At 39.5% G+C, this 24,210-nt stretch overlaps 1 protein-coding gene across 1 annotated transcript in view; it reads right to left on the reverse strand.

Moving 5' to 3' along the window:
* Positions 1–24,210, reverse strand: part of kif26ba (kinesin family member 26Ba) — an 84,067-nt gene that overhangs the window by 57,042 nt on the left and 2,815 nt on the right. The gene's annotated exons all lie outside the window — the stretch shown is intronic.

Raw genomic sequence — 24,210 nt, forward strand, 5'->3', positions numbered from 1 at the left:
CAGATCGGAGAATATGCAGGAAAACTTTATTACAGACGGAATACTCGACACACTACGCGAGCTTCGCCTGCTACGGAGACCTGCACCTCAGCCTGCGGTCTCGCTCTATGCCGCTAGTCGGGTAAGGGGACATCCAAAGCGGTGAAACGCGGAACGAGGGCAGGAGTATGAGCTAGGTGGAAAGCTAACGCTAGCCGGCCACATGTCTCATTCATCCTGCTTGCAAGTGTCCGCTCATTAGACAACAAACTGGACTACATCCAACTTCAACGAAACTCCCAACGCGAGTTCAGAGACTGCTGTGTTTTTGTTTTTGTGGAAACATGGCTGAACAACAGTGTACCGGACTATCAAGCTACCAGGCCTGCTAGGCCTCCGAGCAAATGTTGCTCTGTCAGGTAAGACTCGTGGAGGTGGGCTGTGTTAACACGGACACGGACTGTTGCAGAAATGGGGTGCTTTTATCCTACTACTGCTAACCTCAGGTGGAGTTTGTGACTGTAAAATGCCGACCATTCTACATTCCACACAAATTCACGGCTGTGTTTATCCTCGGTGTTTACAGCCCAACTTGCACTAATGCTACCAATTCGTTAGCTGAACTTTACGGAGCCTATAATGTGTGTGCACTAAATGTAGCCTGTTTCGTATGTCGTTTTTATATAATGTCGTTTTTATATATTTTAAATAAACCACTTGAGCCATGGTGCAAAGTTTCGTGTATGGTTGAAATGACAATAAAGCACATTGTCTATTATGTCTGTAAACGGTAGGTGTGGCTTGGGAGTGGAGTAGTGGGGAAGCGAAGCAAGTGCTTTCTGGGAGTTGTCTTTCATCCACATGAGCCCAAAAAATTTTTTCTGGCTTTTCTCGGTCTAGAAAGCACCAACTTCTAAACAAATTTCACATTTCTACTACATAAATGACCCAATTTGATACATATTCATCTTTCCAGCGGTGAATTGTCTCTTTAACGGGAAAGAGGAGCAAGAGGGGTTAGGATTGTGACCGGCCTCTGACAAGCTGTTATCATCTTCAGCCAAGAATAGCATGTATAGTATAGTATAGTATAGTTATCTTTATTGATGTGAATTAGGTTTAAATCGCCATCATGTATGAATGAACGATATTTTTGCAATTTTACACATAATAATCCACAAAGATCACATTACACAAAACTGAAATTGCACGTCAAAATGACTTTTTAGAGCCCCCCCAAATTTCACAAATCACGTTTTCAGGGGAGCCCATGCCGTAGTTTGCACTCTGAAGAGGTGAGGAGAGGAGAGTTGGAAAAATCATGACTTAATAATTATAGAAAATCCAAGACACATTGCCTTGTAGCCTGGTCGAAGATGTGTAGAGAAACACACACACACACACACACACACACACACTAAAGCCTTAGGGTTAAAGGGTAAAAGTGTCACAGAAGCTGGCAGCAAGGAGAGTCCTTTAATACAGAAATTAAAACAACTGACCTTCTACTCACTCTCTCTTTTCCTCTCCCTTCATTCTTTCTCAGCATGAATTTTGCTACTGTGCAGCCTGCCATTGTGTGTGTTGAGTTCATGCATTTGAATCATCTGTAAAGCATCTGGGTGCAATATATACTGAAAATGTAAAAGATAAAACAGCAGCCATTTTTGAAGAGGTTCATTGATTGACTTTCAATTTCTAGCAATGAGGAAATTACAACATTTATTTCCCATAAAAGGCAATAAAAACTATTTGATGAAGAGGGAACTACTCAGTAAAAGTGACATGAACTATTTCTCATGCATTCATGTCTTAGGAAGGAGTTTAAAATATTAAAAGTAAATCTTTTAATATATAATATAAAATTGACTAGTATTCATACGGGTTACTGTATGACTGTGCTCGTCTGGTGGGTGGGGCTGAGAACAGAGAGGGGAGAGCTGCAGGAGAAAGGCTGTACTTTCAAATTCTGCCATTTGTTTTGCCTTTCCCAAAAGTGCTTTAAGCTTTAAGAGCTTGTTGCTTTGACAACAGTTCTAGGTGAATTTCATGGTCTGGAAAATACCAAATAGTCGGAGCACTGCTTGCCCTGGTCATTGTGCCACTACAAAAATTGGGCCCCTTGTGTGCACAGGCCAACAGGCCAAAGTAATGGAGCATGGAGGCTGCCCAAAGTATAAGATCAGGTGTAGGCCTAAAGTGGTTTATAGCATTATAAGATTGGTCACAGTGTGAAAAAAGTGCCAACCTTTCTATTTCTGGTGCATTGCTTTTGTTCACAAACATTACACGGTCAACTCTATATTTGGGGTTGCTGTGGCTCAGAGGTAGAGCGGGTCGTCCTTCAATCACAAGATTGGCGGTTCGATCTCAGAAGTTCAAAGTCTGCATGTCAAAGTGTCTTTGAGCAAGACACTGAACCCCAAGTTGCTCGCTGGGCACTGCTATGTGGCTGTCCACTGCTCCTAAGGCTTAGGATGGGTTAAATGCTGAGATAGAGAGTTAATTACCTTGTACTGTACGATTGTATGTAACAAATAAATAAGGTTTATTCTTCTAGTAAAGCTCCCTTTACCTGTGTAATCCATCAAACAGCTTCTAAACATTCCCACAACTACAATGGTTCCACTTTCACCACAAACCGCAAATTAACCTTTTTTAGTGAACACAGACTGCCAGGCTTGCAGGTTTCCAAGAACGCCCATATAAAATATATCCACATTCAAGATTTGATATAAAAGTGTGACACAAACCACAAATGCAATCTTCTCAGTCATTTAAGCAAAAAATCAAAACAAAGTAAAACAGGTTAATTGGCAACTGTGTGTGTGTGTGTGTGTGTGTGTGTGTGTGTGTGTGTGTGTGTGTGTGTGTGTGTGTGTGTGTGTGTGAGAGAGCAATCCTAGTGTGCTTTCTTGTGTGCAGGAATCCGGACATTTGTCCAATTTGTTTGTGCAGTTATCTGTGCCTGCGCGCATAAATGCATGTGCATGTACAGGTATGTGTGCGTACGTGTGCATGTGTTTTTCCAGACTAATTGGAGCAAAGCTCGTAAAGAGCAAAGCCGCTCTAAATCTCCTGCCACGACTCTCTGGTCTAAATATCAAAGTTAACAAGAAAAACACACGCACACACACCGATACACATCTGCGTCTTAAGCTCATTTGACCTGCTTAAAAATATTTCTTCTGTTTTTTTCCATAAAGCATTAGGCACTTCATCTGAAAAATCTCATTGTATAGAAATAGTTTTTCCTCATTAAAGTCTGGCTTTACTCGAGGCCCTTAAGACTCGTGGTGTGATTACTGTAAAATGACTACGTGTGACATTGTGAGCTAATTGTCAGTGTAGGTGTAGTGTTAGCGTATCATCAGCGAGAACATGTCTGCTTAGGAGCTCTGAACTTCAATATCTGTGGTAGGTTGTACCAACTCACTTGATAACTGTAATTATCTTCCTGCTTTCAACCAACCCACTTATTCTGTAACACTAAGGCCAGGTATCTATGTAGGCCCTCGCCCTTTTCTGCACAAGTGCTAGTTACAGCAAACAGAGTTTATGGTTACATGTAAAAATCATCTCACCCTACTGCAACTTGGGTTAGACAGTAAAGACCTTATCTGAACATTCATACAGTCTCCTCCTAAAATAAGATTTGTCACTTTTCTATTATTTTGTTATTCTGTGCACATTCATCCCTAGAGATAAAATGAAATATTTTCTGTGAAACAGCTTTCTCTTGAATGATGGCTATTACCAAGCGCTTCTGCATCCCATTACATTCACCATCTTCTCAAAAACTGTTATCGTAAAAAATACTCCACATTTGCAGCTGCATTTCCCATGTGATTGATTTAACAACAGAAACCAAACAGAACAGTTTAACCGCTAAGATGTAATGTCGAGATGTAGAATAATAGGAGCATAAAAATAACCTAGTTACCAATTATACATGTTCATCCATAGTAGAAACAGCAAACACATCACTTTAAACAATTGTTCAACATGCTGGGACTTTTATTTGAATATCTCAGTGCATCAGGCCAGGAAAGAGGCTGTACATGTACAGGATTAATCAAAGTGATGGGAAGGCACTCTTTGTTAAGTGAAACTTAATCAATACTTAAATTATAGAGATGAAGCACGTGCGTCTAATCAATAGACATGTGATGGACACAGGTTATCTCTCAGCAGATTTAGACAATCAGAAATAAAGATAGAGAGACAGATGATTGACAGGGAAGACAAACAATAGAGGGTAAACAATGAGTGACTGACAGGTAGCACATATAAACAGATACGTGAACAGACAGCTTTCTTTCTTCTTTATACAATCAACTGTTTTTTAAAATCATATTCCACATTGACGAAACAGGTTTACAACTATATACGAAATCCCAACACATTTCAATTTTCTCCTAAAAAGCAGCGGGTTTTTTTTATTTTGGGGGCTTCTTGGTGGCCCATATGCTCATAATGTAATGAGAGCCTGTTCGTAAGGAAAAGAGAGTGAATGTACCGTACTGTCTGCCACACACAAATAAGACTCTATCAGTAACAAGCCTGTTACCATGTGTGTGTGTGTGTAAGGGTGTGTTCACACAAAGCAACATTTCATCTAATCTAATGGTATAATGCAGCCTCTCAATTTGAGCGCTGCCTGCTAGGCTATGTCAACAAACCACAAGACCACAAGATACACACACGCACACATACATGCATGGCAGGAGCTCAAACCTTGGCAAGCATCTGAGGTGTGTGTGTGTGTGTGTGTGTGTGTGTGTGTGTGTGTGTGTGTGTGTGTGTGTGTGTGTGTGTGTGTGTGTGTGTGTGTGTGTGTGTGTGTATGTATTTATAGATAAAGCTTACCTTGTTTCTCAGGCAAACGTAGTATACAGTAACTAATAGAATGGGGTTTTTAAACATATAGATGTATACACACATGCAGGCAAGCGTACAAACACACATATTCCTGACTGGCATGAGACACCACGCACACCAGCTGCCTGATTGAAAAAAGAGCTGTGTTTTGAAAAAGATTGTTTTTCTTCCCACTAATGCTTCCTTTTTTGTTATTTCCAGCTCATCTTTCAGTTGAACAGTATAACTTTGAGTATGTTTACATTCCCCTGGTCTACACATACACACACGCACACACACACACACACACACAGACACACAAATACAAAACATATTTTCAGAGTGACACGCAGGCAGACTGGAGGAAAGTGGCTGAGGTCAGGGCAGATTTAAAATGCAGTTTACTTTTTATGAATGCATTTATTACATTTTTAACTGTATGTTCAATAATTGTGCTTAGCTATGGGGTTTTGACACATTTTCTGCTGGGTACAAAAATGTGTCTTTTCACAGAAAACTGACTGTATTTGTTGCATCCAGCTAAGGGAGGGAGCAGTAGCTCCAGTGATAACGATAAAACAGTTTTCAGTGCTCTTAACTTGAGTTCTCCCTGTGTGACTGAAATGTTCCCTCTAGAAAGAGTCAGTTTCTCTTCATTTTTGAGACTGATATGAAAAGCATTTATTGTAGATGGCTGAAAATTGCTCTACAAACTATATTGTAGCTTGACTGAAAATAAATGTACATCTGGCCACTTACCAATGGGAATGGGACAGATAATGCACATGCACTATCAAGCAACAAAATGAAAGAGCAGGAGCGGCGCACTGCAACATGTGCACTCCAATGCACATACAGACTCATGCAAGTCCAACAGATATGTCTGTAAGGGTTTAGTAAAGGGAAGCAACGTGTTTAGCCGTATTATGGTAAGAAATGTGGAACACAGTTGAAGAACAGAAGTGGGATTCGTGGATGTTTTTACTATTAGAATCCAATGTTAATGTGGCATTCAGTGACGAGTTATGTAAAATGTATCATTAAAATATAAGTATGAAGAAATGGTGAATACAATCCTCCAATCAATGCCAGATAGTAGTCCTGATTTTCTTGTTTTGGAAAGAACTGGAAAAGTCTGCTCTTCCCCTCAGTCCCCTCTGTATCTCCCAGTCTCACACACTCAAACACACATGCACAGCAGACAGGCGACCAAAGGAGCAATAAAGTGGGCACGGTGTACGGTCCTTAAAATGAGGGCCTTGCTATTCCTTAGTTGAGATTTGGGGAGCAGCCAAGCTGCCAGATTGAAAAAAAAGATGTGTTTAGAAAAACAGTGTTTTTCTTCCCACTAATGCTTCCTTTTTGTTATTTCCAGCTCATCTTTCAGTTGAACAGCATAACTTTTAGTTTGTTTACATTCCCCTTGTCCACACACACACACACACACACACACACACACACACACACACACACATACATTATGTTGCCAGACAAGCTAGAGATCAGTCCAGACAAAACAATCTTGAGGAATCCAATGTGGACGTCTAGTTGGAAGCTAGTTCTAGTTGAAATTTTCCAAGTCCTATTTTTGACAGTATCAGACTCTTCCAAGCATCTCTTCACCTCTGAGTTCATCAGTATTCTGTGAGTGACTAAATCAGTCTCAGCACCACAGATAGTCTACGTGTGTGTGTGTGTGTGTGTGTGTGTGTGTGTGTGTGTGTGTGTGTGTGTGTGTGTGTGTGTGTGTGTGTGTGTGTGTGTGTGTGTGTGGGTGTGTGATTCATTTCCTCCTACAAGGGCAGACAAACTCAGCCTCAGCTCTATACTGTGCAAGGATGGAGTGAGTGACAAAGAGGGAAAGCAGAGAGAGAAGGTAGAGACAGAGACAACGTCCAAGCTAACTTAGCAGTGACCTCAGCGACTCTGTGTGCTGGGGGGGGGGTCTATTACTGAGATTTGATAAGAAAAGACAGCTCAGCCCCGTTTGTCCATTACTGTTGTTTTTGTGTGTAAGGGTGCATATGTGCGAGCACACTGGAGGTAAAGGGTTCAGGAATAGGGGCTGTCAAACACAACAAGACACATCCCTTTCACACACACATACGTAGACAAACATTTGACAGATTTGACAACATTTTGAAACGGAACTGTGTGATCGCAATTCACAACCCACTTCCATTATGATCCCCCTATTTTTCAAACCTTTGTCATTCCCTGTTTTCACTTCTACTATATTTAGCACCAGTTCTTGCATGACACTAATGAGGAAAAAGAAGAGGATGGCAGATCAGAGAGAAACGTGACAGAAAAGGGTCTAATTTTTCAATACAAAGGAGAGGAGGAACACATTCTTAGTCGGTCATAGCCAGAATGACACTGGTTTATGGTTTATGGTTTACGGTTTATTGGCAAGTACGTGTGTGTGTGTGTGTGTGTGTGTGTGTGTGTGTGTGTGTGTGTGTGTGTGTGTGTGTGTGTGTGTGTGTGTGTGTGTGTGTGTGTGTGTGTGTGTGTGTGTGTGTGTGTGTGTAATTAGTTCCAGATGACTGAACAAGGAAGGTAAACCTTTCCTCCTTCCCCCATTCTCATTTACATCTTCTCATCTCTCTCCTCATTACTTGCTACTGTATATAATATACACACACACATTTATCTGCAGGTTTGGGATCAGTGAAGTAATGCAGAAAAGATGCAGACAGTCTCTCATATCTGCTCTGAGAGAACCCCCCCCCCCACACACACACACACACACACAAACACACAGTAGAAGGCAGGAGTGTGACAGTATGATAAGAAAATGACAAAGTATGAACAACTGTGAAGAAAATACTATAAATTTCAAGTGTGTTGGTGGCTCATGATCACGCACATTGGTCTCAAGATGGAGAATGATTATGTGTGTGTGTGTGGGGGGGATGATTGAGTCCTATGTCTGTGCAAGAGCAAGGTCAATAACAGATGTTATAAATGACATCACACACACACACACACACACACACAAAATGGATGTGCACACATATTGGACAAATGTTACACTGACAGAGGTCAAGCACAGGTCTCTCTCACTGGCTTTCCCAAAACACACTCTGTCTGTCACTGTCTCTCTCTTTTGGTGTTTCTGTCTCACTCTCAGGACATATTATTGCCTGTTATATACATATTATATTGCTTTTCAGGCACCTTATATGTCCAGCTTCTACAATAAAGTTTGTAATATACAGGACCAAGGTGATTCTGTCAGTTAAAGACAAGAATACACATCTGGAGACAAAATTCCACCAATAACTAAATCTACACACACAGGATTTCATCTGACAAGCTGCCTATAACATCTTGAACTTTTAACATCTGGAGTAGAACCAACAACAAAAGTGAAGCAGTGCCTTGTTTGTAGGTGAAGAAGACATTGTTAAGGTATTAGAGCGTTGTTGTGATTTGTGTGATTTACCGCAACTCTCTCAGTCAAACTGTCATCAGCAGGGGATACATCATTCACCTCACCACGCTAGCTTTTATTAACTAACCGCCATGTAGCCACAGGCTTATTGTTAGTAGGGCATGTGCACAGTTGCAATTACATATTTAATTCACCACATATAAGCATTCTTTCCATTAAAAATTACTCTTAAAAAGAGATCACAAACATCCATGTCTCAAATGTACCACGATTATGAATATGAAAGAATACAAAGTGATGTTGATTGAATGCCTTTTTGCTTTATGTAAACATGTTTAAGAACAGTGTTAAAACATTACCACATTATTAAGCCTAAATTATATATGAATAAAAGAAGGGAAGGATAGTTGAAATTAGAAAGTTGGTTTCATGCTCTGAAAATCAAACGTACACGCATATGCTTACACCTACCTGATGCAGCATAGCCACACTTATAAGGATGAATATTATGCTACTATTTGTACACTTAATAAGTAAACACTAAATTAACTCAGTGTGTGAATGGGTGCAAACACACACAGAAATAACCCAAAGCAGAAACTGCTCCTCAATAGCATGTTAGTGAGAGTGTAGACATTAAGGAAACCACATGCCTCCCCAGAATTTTCTCTCTGTTTCTTGCTGTTTCCCCTCAGTGAAAAATAACTTACCCAGTAGGTTTCCTCTCTCTCTTGCTCATTTATTACATGCATCCTCCCCCCTCTCTCTCTAAAGTATGTCTCCTTTAATCACCTTTTTAATTGGTCATTCCTTCATATGATCCAATAATGGGTGTAAGACTTATATTGGTTAGGACATCATTATGCACACACACATACACACATTTGCACACATGCATAAAGTCGCTTATGCATACATTTAGAAGAGCAGACACACACTTTGGTCTGCACACATGTACACACACTCCCTTGTGATGTTGACACGCTATATTAATAACAGAGAAAAACGCATTAGAATGTTTGTGTTGCCATAGCAATGCAGAAATTAATTAGCATACACAACTAACTAGCTAGGGGATGTAAATTACCTGCTGCATTCTGTCTCGCTGGAGATATAAAGTGTGTTTGTGTGTACATATTTGTTTGTGGGCGCAGCATGTGTGCGCTGTATAATGTTCTGTGTGTTAGTGAGGCCTCATGCTATCAGTAATAATAAAAAGTGTCATATGTGATAACATCCAAGAGATGTTTTGGTGCCCACATGCACACACTCAAACTGATTTCTCCATGAAGATATCTCTGTGCAATAGATCACATTAACTGCACTCTGTACTTCTGCACTTCTCTATCTAAATGCTCAAGCCAATTTTCCGCTTCAGTCAAACTGGCATGGCAGGTAATTATGCAGTATGTTATATTGCAGGAGCTTCGATAAACCACTGTAGTAAATAATCAATCAAATAAAAAAAAAAGAACATTTATTTTTTTTTACTTTTTTTAATGTTGATGGAACATGAAAAATATTTTTGTGTTTTTCTCCTTCTTATTTAGAAGAAGTTGGTTATGTGTGCTGCCACACCATTATCACCACTTGTCCTTGAATTGACAGGGTTGTCTTCACCACTTGCCGAGGGTAGTCCTTATGCTGCGTTCTATTATTCTCAAAGAACCGACTCGGGCCTCAGATATGACGTCACTTCCACACTTCAAGCGTTCTTGTATGTTTTGCGCGTCCGAGTTGGAGAAAAACATGGACGCCACCCGGAAAGCTGTTGTTGCGGTAGTACTGGCCGAGTACCAGGCCAATCCTAGAAGCTTCTAGCACTTACATTATATTTTTTGATTATGATTATGACTATTACCCCACCTTATCAAAACGCAGCCATTTAAACTTCTAAAATGTTAACTTTATTTCATGTTTTAGTTTATCTTCTGTTAGCAACGCTAGCTACGTTTAGCAACACCCGTTTGAAACAAGTCTTCATTCAATATTGCACTCACAACAAGAACAATTCCCATACCCACAGGCAGTGATAGGGACACAGTAAGGTATTGCAGTAATACAACTGATTGAAATCATCATTTAAACAACCAAAGAGGTCCAAAAACAATGAAAACAATTCATACTTATATATAATTCTTGTTCGGTGTCCTCAAGGTTGTCCGAGTTCCGGACTGGTTCGTGTCGCTAGGCAACGTCTTTCTTCGTCTGTCTTTCTCGTCGGAACTCCAACACGGATAGATAATCGAACGCAGCATTACTCTCAGTTGCAGTGAGGGCAGGACAGCAGGGTTGGTTCACTCAGAGGACGAGACAGTGGCTTCACATGCTTTGCTGTGTTGGTCTTAGATGTTCGTACCCTTTGAAATGTCACTTCTTTGAATGGCTGTGGGCACGCGACTCTCATGAAGCAGGGTCAGTGTGGAGGTCTTTAAAAGAAGCCTTCAGAGAGCCTTTGATGCACTTCCTCAGATCATGTTGGTGACGTACTTCGGTCTGCAGCAGCCAGAGGCTACATTCATGAAGCCACGGTTTTGGGACTGACAACCATAATAAATTGGCTGTCTGAACGGTGCAATGATTATCTTGGGTTTAGTGCTCATCAGCCATTCTGCTCCACAAAGTTATGTTTTCCTCACTGCACACATATTATGCACATGTATAAAAATAGCATTGCTTGATCAGTGTGTATGCGTGTTGAACTGGGATGTTAAACCCAATCAAAGAGCCTACAAAATACTGGAAACATATGCTATGGATGGATCAGACCATCTCTGTCTCCCTCTCCCAAATTCAAATTTCAAATTCAAAATGCTATTGGCATGAATGTCCGGAAAAGAATACTGCTAAAGCGTCGAGGATAACTCTCTCTCTCTCTCTCTCTCTCTTTTTTTTTTTTTTTTTTTTTTTTTTTTTTTTTTTTTTTTTTTTTTTTTTTCTCTCTCTCTCTCTCTCTCTCTCTCTCTCTCTCTCTCTCTCTCTCTCTCTCTCTCACTCTCTCTTGATCACATGCTCTCATACAAATGTAACAAGTGTTTGTTATTTTTCATTTATGCTTCATTAATATTTAAGAGTGTGTCCACTGAGCTGTCTGTCTATACTGTATATAGCCTGCGTGGCAAATGCTGCCCTCCAATTAACAGTCTGAGCTATGAATCTTGTCCCAGCTTGTACATTGCTAAGTCTAAAGTGCAGCCCCCTGCAACAATGTAAATGAGCTTGTTGGATGGAAGAGAGCCTGTTTTTTATTAGCTGGCCATCTACATCAGTGCCCAGTTGTAAATGAAATAGTTGTTTAAATTACCTCCTGTTTTTTATGTGGAAGTAGCTTGCCGGTGCCTATTTTTAAATTATATGGCTATCCATGGTGGTGCTTGACTGTAAATTAACTGCTTATAAACTCTGCTGCCTGTTTTTAAATTAGTACACCATCTGCATCAGAGCCTGCACTGCAAATTAAGCTACCAAAGCTATATGTGAAAAAACAATTTACTTCAATGTGTTAGCTAGCTGCCAATTAGCTGCTGTAGTTGCCTGGTGTCTGAATATAGATGAGGAACTTGGCTTCATTGCTAGTTAATTTAAGTGGAAAAATAGCTGTTTTCACATGGGATATTTGCAGGAGGCACAGGTGGCTCTGCAGGGTAATCCTGTAACACCATACTAGCAGTAAAAATACAGCTAATTTATTTCTCAATTGTGTTTCCTACAACTGTCAACAAAAATGGTTTATTTATATCAGGGCCTGAGAGAAAAATACCAGGTTTTAATTATTGCCAGTAAGAAAAGTCAGAAGTTTTTTTTAGGTGTTAGTACGATGGTCCACATATACTTAACCACAAGGATCCATACCTTGGGCAGTGTTAGTAGTGACCTGCCCAACACACTTAACTACAGAGCAAAGTTACTTAGCTTTACTGACTACTGTGCTCCACAGGGACAGCTTCGCTAAAATTAAACACACTCTTGCACAGAAAAACTATGGCGTAATACTTTGAAGTCTTTCCTCTGATCCGTGTCCATCCTTTCCAGAGAAGGACCTGTAAGAGCGTCTCTAATTGTACATAAAGTAAAGTATGATTTAGTGGGTTTCTCTCTGACAATCCCCCTTGTATCCTCTATCTTTCCCCCAGCCCTTCATCCTATCATTTCTCTTCTATATCCCTCACCTTCCCTCTCTTTTTTCTCCCCCCACTCTCTCTTTCCCTCTCTCTCTCTCTGACAGTGATAAATTGCCTGTTGGGTTGGGTAATCCATCTTGCCGTATCCCACACCTGAACACACACTCCCTCACTCCTCCCCTGCTCCCTTCTTTTCCTCCTCTTTTTCCCCATCCATCCGTTCTTCCCTCCGGTATCCTTTCATCTCAAGGTTAGTGAGGCTCACTGAAGGTAAAGATTTGCCTGACAACTCCTGGCTATACATGTGTGCACACACAGGTGAACACAGTGTGTGCACAGAAACAGTATGCGTACCATTACGCACACAAAATCACAAACTCAAATATATAAACTCAGTCAGGGTTTTTCCTGGCTCAGAATTAGGCAAAAAGGTAGTATGTCAACCATGAACTACTGCATAATTTAATGGGAAAAAAAATTCAAACATGTGCCAGGTTGTGTGCGTCTACATCTGCCAACTTTACTCATAGAAGGCACCAGGCTATGACTTATTATTATTATTATTATTATTGTTATCAATCTACAGTTAAAAACAATGATGGTAATTAGGGCGTCCTGATGACATGATTAGGATAGCGTACCACATAACCGCAAATTCCCCAGTTGCCAGGAACCTTTGTTACATGTCACATCCCTCTCTTTTGCCCAATATTCTTTTTTTATTTTCTTCAATTAAAACTATCTAAGAAAAACAAATAGATAATTGATGACATGACAAGAGGCTTTAGTCAATGTGAGGCTGTACTTAGACTTCAAGCTAAATGCTAATATTAGCATGTTAACATGCTTACATTGATAACACTAACATGCTGATGTTAAGCAGGTATAATGTTTACTATGTTGACCGTTTTATTTGTTAATTTGCACTAAACACAATATTGCATAAAGGGATTTTTACCAACTACCTCAGCTGTTACACAGTGTGTTGCTTAAAATGTATACTGAGATACCAAAAAAATAGGAATAGGTCAACTGTAAAATGCATTTATATTTGCATTTATATTAAAACTAATATTCTCCCAGACAATAAAAAAAGTTGAGAGTTTTTGATATAAAAAATAACGTAACTTTGAAAAGTAGACTTTTAAATAAACAAACCATGTAATCCCAGGACTTCAAACCAATTTGTCAGGTGGTTCCCCCAGGCCTGTACAAAGAGCTTTTATATGTTTTAACATAAACCCTAAACCTCCTCAGGGTGTGCTTGAATCATCCTGCAAGCCTCTAAAACGTAAACCGTTTTTTAACAGTCCTATATCCATGAAAGTCAACTGAGCGTGCTTGCTTTTTTCCAGGCTTCAGAATCACACAGTAGCACTCATTCATACATGGGAGCTCTGTAAAGCGACCATAGTGCTCCACTGTTGGCCACGAAGCTCCTCAAAGGGAGAAGCTGGGGGTTAATAGTCTTGCTCAAGAGCACAGTTTTTATTGAGAGTGGGGAGTCTTATGCATGGACATCAAACCTGGATTCAGCATGACACCCGTCCAGGCACAAGCTTGCATTACCAACTGCTAGACTGCTGCTGATTCAGAATATATGATCAGTCAGATATCATTATGCTTTGTCAGATAGGAGATTCAGTGAGATGGAATAAAGTGTTAAAAGGCAAGATACAGAGATATATGGAGGTAAAGATTAAAGAGGGAGAACCCTGATTTAGTATGACTCCCTCTCTGACACTGTATGTAGCCTGGTGTACAGTCAATAGCAGATAACAGTAAACAACAACAACCATCTCAAACCCTCTAAATCGAGCCCCGCAGGCTCCATCTGCTCAAGGTAATTGGAAAGTTTATCGGCTAGAGGCTATTCTCTGTGTCTGATTGAAGCACAAACTGGGAACAAAAAGCCAATTTAATTCTCTCTCTCTCTCTCTCTCTTTCTCTCTCTCTCTCTCTCTCTCTCTCTCTCACACACACACACACACGCACACACACACTTTCTCTTTCCATCTATGCCTTGCTACCTTTGTGTAGCCTAAAGCACTCTTTCTTTATTTCTTTCTTTCTTTCCCTTTCTCTCGTTCATCTTCCTCTTCCATCTTGTTGATAAGCTGGAAAGAAGAATGATGTTAGATGCTGATGATAAGCATCAGGAGAAAGTGGATGATATTTATGTCTATTAGTCAGAATGAGGTAAGGGAGTGATGACAAATGGAAAGAAAGAGAGCCTGGCAAATCAAGTATTTATGTTTGTTAAGAATCAGTTTACTTTACTCAGATAATGTGTTGCAGAATCATACAGCCTATAGTACAACACTTTCATCACAGACAGATGATAAATTAACAAAAACCACAAAAGAGGTATATACTTTCCGTCAAGGTCTAATATTAGAAAAAAATACAAAAATAAAAGCTTTTTTTCAAAATACTACAGTAATTGATCCACAACTACTGCAGCAAATGGAGCCTTACTGGAAACTGCAGCTTAAATGTCATCCTTGTTCTCGTTTCACCTTCTGCCCTTTACAATGCTCTGACACAATAGATTCACAGTGCTGCTTAAAATACACACACACACAGCGTTCGCTTCTCCTATCTTTGGCATTAGACAGCCTCTTAACCTATATAGTTAAGCTGGGAATGTGCACACATAAATTTGCGGCCCTTCAGTGCCGTGTATTTAGAACAGGAATGCCATTACAGTACTTGTAAAACATGAACGACTGAATTGCTCTAATTCTGACCCTAAAAGGTAGGTGGGTTGTAACTGTTGTCACAGTAAGCACTCACACACACATAGTGTACAAGTGTCTATTCACACATCCTATCTGTCAGTCTTGCAAAATGTGCCTGTTCAGACACAGTTTTTCCTTCCTATGTGTTTTCCTCAGACTTTCAAATTTCACTTCCATCATCTAGAGCCAAGATGAAAAGCGAAAGTGTTCCAGTAACTGCAGGTGCCAGCTCCAACACTCTGTGACACTGTGAAGTCTTGCTCGCTGAACGGTTTATTTGAAGACCTGCTAACCACACTTTAATATTAGCCAACCTGCAGTCACAAGCTGATATATCACACAGAAACATGCGCATACACACATGCACTGTCACAGGCTATCACATTGTCAGATATAACACCTCTATCTTCAGCATCTCACACTAGGAAAATCTCATGGCAGGCTGAGGTGTGAGTGACATGTACGTGTATGTATTTGTGTGTGTGTGTGTGTGTGTGTGTGTGTGTGTGCTTTACTTTATCTTTGTGAACAAGTTGTCAACTGTCAGTGTGAGGGCGTTTTGGCTGGGCCTTATTTCTTCAAGGGACAATTTTAGGGTCAGGATTTTAGGGTTACATTAGACTATAAAGATACAGTATATAGGTATGTATGTTGGGGTGACGATGTTTGTCAAAGTAGCAACTCTGGGTACCTGTAGGTCTGACTTTACCTTTATTAAAAATACACTTTTGGCCACCTTAATTATAAACAGTTAGTAAACAGCGGCTTTAAAAGTTGATCTGCGACATAAAAAGTCAGGTTGTTCAGTGAGGTTTGTCCATGTATTTAGTTTGATGTGTAGCAGTGTGGAATGAATATAAAAGAAGGGATGAGGTCATCATGATACATCTGCTCAACTAGAGAAGCGTCTAGAGGGAGAGAGAAGTTGTTTTCTGTCAAACACACATACACATACAGTACATTCACATAAAGCATTGTAGCCTTGTTGCAGTGCAGTTCTTGTCAGCTGACAGATTTATTTACAGAGTATGAGCTCACTATTGTCAGATAGTGTGAACAACCTACTGCTGGGCCTTCACAGCCATTTAAGAGGACACACTGGTGTTTCATAGTCTGACAAATATCATGACAACAAAAAAACTAAAGATGGCTGCATGGTCCTAAGCTTAAGTTCCTTTTTTAAACAGCATTTGAAAATATGGAAAGATTCCCAAAGTTGTACACATTTCAGTCCAAAATGCTATACACCTCAAATATAGAAGAATGTTTTGTATTTCTTTTAACATGTCCCCAGGAACAATGTGATTTTGTAAACATGGTTTTAAGTTTTTTTAAATGGATTTAATTTTAGAGCACAGCTGTTGTTAGTGTGGTAATGGAAGCTGAAAAAAGAGATATGGATAGAAATGAAAATAGAAGGAAAGTTGAGCATGTGTGAAGAGATGACATAGTTTTCTTTACAAAGGTGCAGTGAGATAAAAGATAGGCAGAGGTAGACAGACAGACAGACAGATAAATAGATGTGCACATACACAACTTAAAAATATAAATAATATATTTATAATATATTTATAACAATATTCTATGCACAATATATTGCATATATAAAATCTCAAACTTTGTATCATCAAAAATACCAACATACCATATATAAACATCTAGACAGGTGGAGACAGACAGAGGAGACAGTTGCATTAGTATTAGTAGTGTTCCTTACTAATTTCTGTATTGTGGAGTGATGGAGAGGCAGTTGCCATGGTAGCTATGGACCCTAATGGCAGCAGGCGCTGTTGCCACTTTCACCACCATCCAGCAGTGCAGTGTGCTCTTGGTAGAGCACATACACACGTCAGTGTGTTTTCACATGAACCTCAGGGTGCCTTTGTGTGTGTGTGTTATTGTGTAAGTATCTGTTGTGTGCCAGTGTGTGTTAGGGTGTGTTCACTCATGCATGTGGTTTGCCTCATGTGTTGTCGATGTGCAGTACTGGTGTTTTTTTGATCTTGGAGGTACACAGAGGTGCAATAAATGTAAAACTGATTTATGTATGGACAGTATGTATGTATGTATGTACTGCATGTACCGTAATTTACCAGGAAGTCATTAAATGGGAGACTTTGCAAAGTTAAACTAAGTAATGCAAACATTTCAAAGCCTTCACCATATATTCCAATGACAAAAAAAAAACAGGCTTTGAAACCAAGTCCCTTTAATTTCTATTAAAATAAGACGATGAGGGAGGACTGCATTTCAAGAATCAAAATAAAAGAAACTGGCACTATGCAAACACTTGGCACTTTGCACATCCATCTACTAAATCTACGATTGTGTGTATTTGTGTTAAATATCCTAATTAATGCACATTGGCAAACTCAAATTCATCATCTGCTGTGTTTTAGAACTGGCAAAGCTTTTTGTAGCTTCCCTGGCTCTTTATAGACCGACTGTGGCAGTCTACTGGCCGGGGTAGTTAGTCTAATTACGTTTGTCCGCTCTGGGTCAGTGACTGTAATGACAATGATAGCACTGTTATGGAAAACGTTCTCTCTTCTTCTCCTTCCTCCCTCTCCTCCTCTAAATTTAAATCTTTGTGTCTCTCATTCTCCTTCTTTTCTTCAGAGCCTAATTTAGAAGAAAAAAATGTTTGTGAGAGAAAGAAACAGAGATATAGATTGTGTGTTAATGTGTCAGACTCTGGCCACAAGTTCATCAAACTGATACTGGGTTGGACCCTTTTGTCTCCATAACAGTGTATATTCTTCAAAGTAAAGATATCATGAAGTGCTGGGAAAATTCCACAGGGATCTCAGTCGATGCAAATTTGTTAAGCACAATGTTCATGTTGGTTCCACCTCATCCCAAAGGGGCTCTGCTGGTTGAGATGTGAAGACTGTATAGATGGCAGGAGAAGAGGGGAAGTCGCTGTTATGTTTATCGTTATACACTGTGTGCTTCATGACATTGTACATTATCTCACTGACAGTATCTATTAGAAAGAGGCTGGGCGATGGGATTTTTTTTCCCATTCTGCTAATGTTCTTTAAAACAAATTAACACATATTTGACAACAAGTGAAAAGCACCAACATCTTTTAACATAAAATATAATTATGTTCCTTGAAGAGACCTCACCATTAAAAAAATGGAACTACCAGCTGATCACTGATCTCTGTTGTTTTTTTACACATATAGGCCCATCTGTTAGTTTGAAGGAGTTCTTCCAGTCTCCTGACCCATGTCATAAACAAGGCATTTTGGCCTTATTTGGATAATTATTGTTTGCCATTTCTTTCTGTGTGAACACTGGACACTGTAACATTGATGTAGGCTATATTTATCACAAGACTGTTGAACTGTACAGGGGCTTTGTGTGTTTAAGGGTCACTCAATGTATGTATCAATGATTATGCTACTTTTTATTATAAATATCTATATTTTCAAACTACTTAAATATCCCCACACATTTTTTGGGTATTGTTTTTGGGTACAGTCAATAGTGTGTCCAAACCTTTGACTGGTACTTTAATTATATTGTTTTTGAAAAATGCCAATAACGTTATTGAGTTGATATAGTTAGTAACACTAGATCCTGATGGTGTATGTGTGTGTGCTTGGGGGTGGGTCAAATTGACATAAACCCAGTGGGAAGCTCTTCAATTTAGCCTGCATCAGCATCTTTGCCTCCCCTCCCCTCACACACACACACACACAACACACACACACACACACACACACACACACACACACACACACACACACATACACACACACACACACACACACACACACATATATATATATATATTTTTTTTTTTTTTTTTTATTATTAATATTATATATTAAATTAATGTATTTCACACCTCTTTTTACAGCATCTAGGAGGGATCACGAGTTTTTTTTTTTTTCCCACACACACACACACAACTTGGCCTATATATTCTCTCTTACCTCTTCCTCAAAAACACACACGCACACCAACACGCGCTATTATTCACATGAACACCATATATTTCCACCCTCTTTCTGCCTCTCACCTACACGCACACAGCTGTGAGGAGCCCATTAACGCTGATGGAGATATGTATGCAGCTCACATCTGTCACATGTCGCTGCCGTGGCAACACCAGCTGCCGTGGTTACTGGAGGCCTGCTTCTAGGCGTTATGGGATTTGGTTATTACAGGATAGCTAGCTACCTGTGTGCAGAAATACATCCCTTTGAGGACAGACTGCAGAGCTATAATACGCCATCATTTGATCTGAAGTAGACTAATTACAGACAAAATACTGGTTTGGGATGGAAATTACCAAGTGACTGGGATTAGTTAAATTGGTTATATCCACAAGAGTGTTTTGGTGGATTGGAAAAGGCATCTGAAACAGCAGATGGATCATAAGCTCTTAACCTCAGCTTTAGTTCACCTGATGGTCAGATGTACCTTTCTCATGATGTGGGGCTTTTTGTTGGGTATTAAAAGGATGTTTTTTTAACATTAGGGTTAATACTTTTTAATTCTGCATCCCACTAAAAGGACGTGGGTGTTTTGCACAGCAGTTAAAAGATTGTTACTCTTTATATTTTGATAGATTGATCAGGATGTTTGTGATTGGTTTAAAGAAATACAAACAAGCCAGAGCTTTTTTCCCCTGTCCCAGAATAGATAGGCGGTGTAGCCAGACCATACTCCGCTGCTGACACAGCTCTGTGGGGAAAGACTTTTGATTGATTAATATGATTAATCAACTTGTGTCTGCACAAGAAGGCTCACTATTTCCTAAATACTACTGCTTCCACTAGGCTACATTCAGCACTTCAAGTTACCAATAATTTTATTTTTCTCACAGATGAATTCCTACAGAAATACAGAAAGTTACTCTCACAGTATACTTTGGTATATACTTTGTTACCTTAATTGTAGGTACAGAGTAAGTATATATGAAGAGAAGAGAGTAATTTTCCATCTATATTTACCACAAACTCAATTCTGTCAGTTTAATACCTGTAAGTCAGATCCAAAAGTCTCGATTGAGACCCCTATTTTCAGTAGTAAAATTATTAATAAGCTCCCCTATTAACAATTTGACAGGAGTTGTGTATGTCTGCATCAGCCAATTATAGTGGAGTAGCTTTAAATTAGTGTTTGCTATTTGTTTCTGAGGTGCCTCATAGGTCTCCTTCAAATCGTTTTTCGAAATTTCTTCTTTTAAGTCCACCCTCCATGTCTCAAGTCTGGTTATCTTTAGAGCCAGATGCATGCCAGTTATATTTTGATGAGATCAAACCCCCCTCATTGCAATTGTTTGTTATAATTTCTTCTAAGGATGAGAGTGCAGGAATCCCAACTAATTGGTTTCGCAGAGAAGAAATAAAGTTCCTCACTTGGAGATACAGTATTTAAAAAAAAATGTTTCCTTGGGATGTCATACGTTAGAGAGATTTCTTCAAAGGTCATGTTTAACATGTTAAAACTGTATAGTAAGACTTGCACAAGGAAGCTGGTTTGTTTGCAAAAGCAGAGAAAGAAAGATAGATGGAAATAATTATGGATTGACATCCATTAGCTTTCCAAGTAACAAGCACTAAAGTTGGCCAAACTTTTTTTCATGAACAACAAAAAGGGAAAAATGACTCCCCATATGATATAGCAATCTTTATGGTTCTCACGTCACTGCACTGTATGTTCTGTTTGTTTCATTAAACTCTAGAATCTCTGTACTGCGTAAGCTGCTGGCAGCTGTTTTATCTACAGCCAAAACTAGGCAAACACATCAATTGGTCTGCTAATATAAACATTTTAAGTGCATATATATAACATAAATTTATAAACTTGAGAGAAATAAACTCAAGTCCTCAAGATGAAAGCAATCTCAGTAAATCTCAAGTTGCCAGTAAGATGTCCTTTTTTGGTTTCATTTTTATGTCTGAAGTGGAACAGTATATGTTTCACTTTATAAACATACATTGTTTTGACTTTCAGATGATCTGAAACAGACACTTTGCTGGTAACTAAAACACACACACACACACACAGAGTGACCCACTTTCCTGGGTTGAACTGGACCAACCAAAAACAGATCACCCTGCATCAATTTATGATTTGGGTGTGGATATAGGGGATAAATACACATTCAAAGACACACACACAGATATACACACCAGTAGAACGGGGACATAGGCCTTAAGTGAGTACAGCTGTGTAGCCAGATGTGCTTTTGAGTCCTGTGGTTACAAGTGTGAGTGCATTTTGAGTGTGTGTCTAAACCTGAAAACATACTCTGTTCATTCTAATCCCTAAACAGAGCACTCTTTTGCTCCTTTGCTTTCTCTCTCTCTCTCACTCTTGCTTTTTCTCTTTCTCTTTTTCTCTCTCTCTCTCACTCTTTCTCTCTCTCTCTCTCTCTCTCAGCAGCTCGGTCTCAGTTCAGTCAGCTAATACTAAAAGGTATATGGACAATATGACCTGAAAAATGTCAGTTTACTGTAATATGAGGATAACATTTACATGTATGCCACATCAGAAAAACAAACCCACATATGTATATACTGTATAGATATCTGTTTTGGACTACTTTTGAATGACTGAATGAATGAATGAATGAATGAATGAATGAATGAATGATGTATCTTCTCTAAGACATATAAGTGGATGAGCACACACAAATTGTCTGCCACAATCAAATATCACGACATTTAGGCATAGTGACAAACTCTAACATGGGCTCTTGTGTGTATGTATGTCTGTGCTTGTTTCAGTATTCACAAAAGACCCTAACAAACTGCCACACAAACATGCTAAATGCCCTACAAGCACAACAAACACACAGAACTGTAGACATCCAAACAGCAAAATATTCAACGGTAAGACCGGTGAAGGTCATCATTAGCATAGCATTAACAGCACTGTGAGAATGTGTTTGCGTGCGTGCGTGCGTGCGTGCGTGCGTGCGTGCGTGCGTGTGTGCGTGCGTGCGTGTGTGCGTGCGTGCGCGGCTGGTCAAGCTTGACCTATCATGTATTTATATTCAGAGACAGGTCTACATTGTTCAGTGTGTGTGTGGTTGTGTGTGTGTGTGTGTGTGTGTGTGTGTGTGTCTGGGGGGGTATATCGGTTGGTGGATGTGTGTTTTTATTCTAGCTGTGAAGGGTCACATATGTCCCAGTGTCCCGTGGGAATAACATGGGGCCTCATGCTGACAGCACAACAGGACAGGAAGGGACACACACACACATACACACACACACACACACACACACACACACACACACACACACACACACACACTCAGCCAAAGTGCTGTTCTGGCACATTTGGTAAAGGAGAAGGATTATTAGGTCACATTGCTTCACCACCAAGGACATGAGTTCATCTTCTCCCTGACATAAAACACCTGCATAGGTCAGAAGAGTCTCGGAAAGGAACCACACTGTAAGAAACCCAAATCCTGTCGGGCATACAAAGATTCAACAGGGGAGTGCATCTTATTATGCATCTTGTATCTTCACAGGTTGTTTTAAGTCAACCAGTTATACCATGTACCAAGTACCATAAAAGATCTCAGTGTCAGCTTGATTGCTTATTTTTACTAACACTCCCAGTGGTTGCAATGTAATTCATTCATCCAAGAAACCCTGCACCAACTAATCCTGAATCTGTTGACATGTAGGTGAGCAAGAGCTAAGGAGGAAAACTGAATCATAACCACAAAATAACACATTCAAGAACACGTGTGAGAGGCACACTTTTCTGGCTGTGAAATTACTATGAGAATACCCAGCGTGCTGCATGCATAGTGTAGCACACACTTGAGTACAGATTTTCTAATTCATACTTTTGAGTTTGAGTCTGTAAAGCTTGGTTTGTGATTAACTGTTTTTTGTCTGCATACCATAGTTTTGTGTACTAGGTTCAGTGATACTTTAAAGCCAATTTCCGTATCTGCAGCTGATCATAAGTATCCGCAAATAACTTAACTCAATTTACTTTATATGCAGATACTTTTTCCACAAAGATGTACAGCAACTACACTAATTACATTACTGTGACTTATGTTCCTGTGCTTATTCTACCCTGCAATAAAGTAAACCACAATGGGGAAGCTTTAATCAGCCTAAACTAAACCCAATCTAACAAATAAAATTTTAATTAGTGGTCTGCCCACCAACAGTCCCCATTAACCCCCACCGTTCCAAACAGTTTCCAACTGTCATGTTCTTGAGCTAATGAGAAACCACTGTTTCCACCTCTGTCTCTGTCTGACTTGCTGTACAGTAAGTCTTTCTGTCCCACTGTAGCCCGTTATCTGGATGCACTTTATTAGCCCCATGGTGCATACTATGTGCTTCTTTGTTACCAATTAACTCTGAGGTTGCATTCATAACTAAAATCCAGTCAACTGCAACAGAAGAACACTGAACCCAGAGGCAACATGTTGTAAAAATGATGATGAGTCAAAACCACTGCCAGGAGAACTTTCAATGCTTGTTTTTTTCATGCCTACTATCTCCATAACCCCTTATTTTCTACCAGCCAATCCAATGTCAAAACCAAAGTGTACTTATCTCATATGATAAGGTTGATCTAACCTAAGTACATTAGCACAACGAGCATGAAAATCAGTTGTCTCAAGTGACACCAAATGTCCCTGTATTGCAGGCTTTCCTTCCAGTTATTTAAACAATGTTAGATGTTAGCACAGGTTTATTTTCTTGGTTAATCATAATGCAAGAGGTAGAGATCTATTCAGGGTAGGCTGGATATTCAGTATGTCGCAAGCTCATAAAGATTCATGTATACATATATACACATGATAAATTTGTATTGTATATGATTTGAAACCATTTCATAAATCAACTCACATCACTCTGAGGCTCATAATCTGCCTGTTAAGAATCACTGTACTAATGGAATTAAAATTGATTATATGGATTACCTGAAGAAAAAAAGAAATCACCTGTCAAAGAAAATTAGAAAAAGCCTACAATCTATCTATGTGGATTAATATCTGCTCAAAGTACTCAATGTCTTTTAGTCATCCATCATGTTAATTCTCTCAAATAGAGAAAAGCAATATAAAACAAAGTGAACTCATCTGGTGATATGATCAATCAGG

Source organism: Perca fluviatilis, chromosome 3 (assembly GCF_010015445.1).
Source record: "Perca fluviatilis chromosome 3, GENO_Pfluv_1.0, whole genome shotgun sequence".
NCBI lineage: Eukaryota > Metazoa > Chordata > Actinopteri > Perciformes > Percidae > Perca > Perca fluviatilis.